Source organism: Pygoscelis adeliae, unplaced genomic scaffold (genome assembly GCF_000699105.1).
Source record: "Pygoscelis adeliae isolate BGI_AS28 unplaced genomic scaffold, ASM69910v1 Scaffold124, whole genome shotgun sequence".
Classification (NCBI taxonomy): Eukaryota; Metazoa; Chordata; class Aves; order Sphenisciformes; family Spheniscidae; genus Pygoscelis; species Pygoscelis adeliae.
The window spans coordinates 5,417,893-5,422,433 of record NW_008824791.1 but is presented as its reverse complement, the minus strand read 5'-3'; positions in this window follow the sequence as shown (position 1 = coordinate 5,422,433).

Genomic DNA, 4,541 nt, shown 5'->3' with positions numbered 1-4,541 from the left:
GTTATCCCAGAGAGGCACATAATTGAGTCGGCATGATGCTGCAGACTACCAAATGCAGCAGATGCCTGTAGGCATCATCCAGTTTAGGATGACAGAGTTCGAACAAAAGAAATACAGAAGGCAGGGAGTGCATCTTCTGCGCTAGGTTACAGGGCAGGGGATGAACCTTCACACAATCGGTATGCCGCCCAGCACGCAGCCGGCTTCCAGCTCTCCCGCTGCCACACCGACAATGACCAAATGCCCAAGCCTGTAATTTAAAAGGAAGAGAGAGGGAAAATCATGTGGTCCCAGGCAAAAGGGACATGAAACAACCGACTGTCTGATACCCTGTTTCTAAAATCCGCAGAAGAAAATCTCTGAAAATATCCTCATGATACCAACCCTAAATGCCACGACTCTGACTTCCAGGACTGTCCCACATAACCTGCAGGAATTCAGAAATAAAATGATGACCGGCAAGTATCGACGCACACCATTTCACTGCTGGAAGGTAAACCGCTGATGTGAAAGCACGCAGAAAAGGAGACGAGATGCATAGATCTGTACACTGTACCATGAATGGTGCCTCGCGGGGAGGGCTTGGTCTGCGGTGGCATTTAGGAGTTTATTTTTGCGAATTCCACCCCAAAGGATCACAGAAATTAGGAGTGGAAACATTCCTTCCATTTCCCCAGGCGCCTTGCTCACAAAGCAGCTGGCTATAAGGTTCACAACGACAGACAAACTGGAGTAGACAAGAGTGATACAGCTCCACAGGAAGCAATACAGCACACTTGAACAATTTATAAATAAATTTCTGCTCTTTGTGAACGCAATACAGCTTACGTGCCCAGACTGACTTGTTTGTAATAGCCACTGTGGTCACCGATCCTTGCAGGACACAGAGACATCATCATTAGCTCTACAGTTTGGAATGGTGAAAGCTCTTCTGGCCACAGGGTAAAGCGGCTGGAGATTCTGAACATGAATACCGCATGTATTCTTGCCCATGTTGCAGGAGTGGAGACCTGCCAGCTACAACACCTGAGATTAAGTAGCCGTAGTCACTTCAAGGGACCAGAGCGAAAGCACCTTAATCGTACTCAGAGAGCCAGTCATGGGAACATTTTGGGATGGAAGCTGTATTTGGAAGGGTAGGAAAACACTTCGTGCTAGAGCAGAGCAGCAGATACTCCACCCAGAAGTGGCTCTGGCAAGCAAAGTACCTGGCCACTAAGACATATTCCGTGCACTCCATGCAGTTCACGGAGCTGCCCCAGAACAGGCACATGCCCCACAAGACCGGGACAGGGAGACGTCATGCTTGGCATGAGCTGCTCATGCCTCACTTTGGGCAGTCACGCCAGCCTGGTTATGCCACCCTCCTCTGGCAGCCAGCATCGCTGCCAGGTTCCCAGCACAGCTGCAGCCTGTGTTGCGTAGCGCTGCAGGAGAACATTTCCAGCCCACTCCCCTTGCTGAGCAAAAAGCACTTGGGAAGGAACCAGAGAAGCCAAGGCAATATAAGTCCATTTTCTGACCCCTACCATTCAGGGGGAAAAAAACCCACCTTCCTAAGGGGTGCCCAAATTCTATTTGTGTCTCTACCGCGCAGTCATTTTACAGCAAATCTCTGATTTACAACAGAACAGCTATAGCCCTTTGTTCACGGAGAAGGCGTTTGCCGAATCCGAGAAACAATAAAACACTGAAACTCATCAGGCTGAATTGTTTCTTCGGTGGGTATTTTTCAAACGCTATTTAATTTCAATCCATGCCGTGGAACAAAAATCTAATCATGATAGTTGGTCGCATACCTTATCAATGTATCAGCCACACAACGACTGCGTGGTTTGGTTGAATTATGAAGCTCACTATGACTCACTTTCCTCTTCAAGAAAATGAGGATGTAAATGCAAACTTATCATATAGGAGCGTTCTGAGGTGTGATACATTTGTGAAACACTATAAAAAGGTAAATGATAACAACGGTAACACTTTTCAAAGGTAGCAATCATTGTAATACGATTAAATTCCAGCCAGGAGGAAATTTGCACTCTGCTTTCAAAGAGAAAGGTTTCCTGAAACTTGCTTGTTTGGTATAGTTCATTAACTTCCCCCAGTGAAACAAAGCTCACCCAGAGCGGCCATTGGAATAGCCTTCTGCTCCTCGTCTGGTCACAAAAAGCAACAGAAGGGTAAAAATAACAGGTCTTTTGGAAATGTTTCTGTGATGCATCTAAGACGATGCATCTTAGAATAAATTTCTACACAGTTGGACAAAGAAAAAAAAATGGCAACACCATTTGCTAAAAAATTGACAGCCGCCTGCTATTTTGGAGAGCTCTCCTCTAATTGCACGCACCTGCTGTGGCATGGTATATTCTAAAATATATCTCAACAGTAATGCTGCTCGGCAGCAGCCAAGTCCCCCCAGGAGGGACCCTAAAGTCCCAGTCTTCATGACTTCACAGGAACTGGGGGTTTCTTCCAGGATAGCATTCAAATGGAAATTCAATAAATTCACTGTGAGCCTCTTTCCTTGTTCCACCTCTGCTCATTTCTATCACATCACCTCTCGTTCTCTTCCTCCTTCCCCTTCACTACATTTTCCTATTCCCTCTCCCCCCAGCATCCTTGCCCCCCTCACTCTCCCACAACACAAGATTAGGCTTGATTCCTCCATTTGTTATTTTCTTGGCTTCTGAAATATTTTTTCCTCTGGTCGTGCCTCCGTGTTTCACATGCTCTAAGCTCAGAAAACTGAGGTAACCCTTTCAGAACAGCACTGCTTGCGAGAGACACGAGGAGATCACCAAATCCCTCCATCTACACGTCCTGGTGGCTGTGCCAGCCTCTCACCACCTGCAGCAGCTCCTCCCTCTGGCCTTTGTGCGGGTCACCATCCTCTTCCCTCCCTGCACGCACCAGCTGCCTGTGACTCCTCTGCTGCCTCCTGCCACCGCCCCCCCAACCAGAGGTCCTGTGAGCTCTGCTTGAATCAGTGCTGGTTCCAGCGTCTCAGGGAGCGCTCCAGCTCCCAACAGACAGTGCCTGCTTCCAAAAAGGAAAATCAGAAAGAGGAAGATAGTGAGCACAGTGTAGTCAGGTCTGCAGTTGTCTACGGACAAGTTAAAGAACTGATCTTTACAGACACTAAAGTAACTATTTGATATCTTCCATCAACATCCCAAATTTCTGTAAAACTTCCCCTGATCTCCTTGGTGAGTTTTAAAACGTTGGTACCCTGAAAGAATAAAGAGAAACGGGGGGAGGGGGGGGTGAGACAGAGAGGACCAAGGTAACCAGGAAAAGGAGAGCCCCAAGAACCATCAGCACAAGTAGGAAGAAAGGGGCGGGGCAGGGCTAAAAGAGGTCCTGGGCAAAGTAGAGATCCAAACCTACAGGAAAAGGAGTACTGGAGCCTATAACATACATAAGGAGGCAGGATGGCAGACAAGGAGGAACATGGGAATCCCTAACAAATCTAAGCCAAGCTGATGTGGTCTAAGGAACAAGCAAACTGCTTATTCCCTGATAAAAATAGTACTTGTGCAAGAGTGACATCACCACCAAGCCTTGAACCAGAAGGTTCACAGGAACCAAGGAGACAGGAACCTGTCGATTGCTTTATAATGTCCAAGAAAAGCTGTAAGAATGCACAGCTCTCTAGCTTCCACACACATCAAAGGTATTAGCTACTATGCTAAAAAAGATGCTAAATAGCATTGAAGAGTTAATTTGTGCAGACTCACTGGTCCTGCACATCACCGCCAGGAAAGGAGAAGCAACAGTTTCGAGAAACGAGGAGTGGAACATGCACTTCCAGGCACTGGGTTCACATTCACCCTGGGACAGCTTCGCCGAGTGCTGCTGCGGGATGCCAAGAGGCAGCTCCAATGTTACAAACAACCCCGAAGCCCTCCGGGTAACATCGGGTTACCGACACAGCGGGGCCATGCCTTCACCTGCCTCACTGCTGCAGCTCATCTCCAGCCCTGGTAACGGCAGCGCCGCGTTGGCTCCCAAAGCCCTGTTGGGCACGAGAGGCCAGACAATGCTAGGTCAAGGCCCACTGCTCCCCTCCCAGGGTGTCTGCACCTGGGCATCCAAACTGAAAAGGACCTCATTTAGCAAATTCACAGTGGAAAAAGCCCTCATTTAAACAAGGGCAACAAACAAATTGCCGTTGCCACGTCTGGCACCAGCTGCAAACCTTTCCTGGTGAGGTTAACGGGGTGACCCAGTACGGGCGGGGAGAGAAACAAGCTACAGGGGTGACGAGCTGTTACCTCGGCGGGAACAGTGGGAACAGCTGCCGCCAACACGCGGAGAGAACTGCGAGAGGGAAACTTCTCCCGCTGCCCGTGCTACGTCCAGGTGGGCCCACCGAAGACCAAAGCGACGCATACGGACGACCGGCCCGTATGAGATTTGAGCCGAACGCAACACCCTCCCCACCCCAAAGCCTCCTTCCTAACCAACGGCTGCTAACAGGGGGGCGGCAAGCAGCCAGATGGGGAGGAACTCGGGGACCCCTCTGCCTCCTCGCGGGCTCT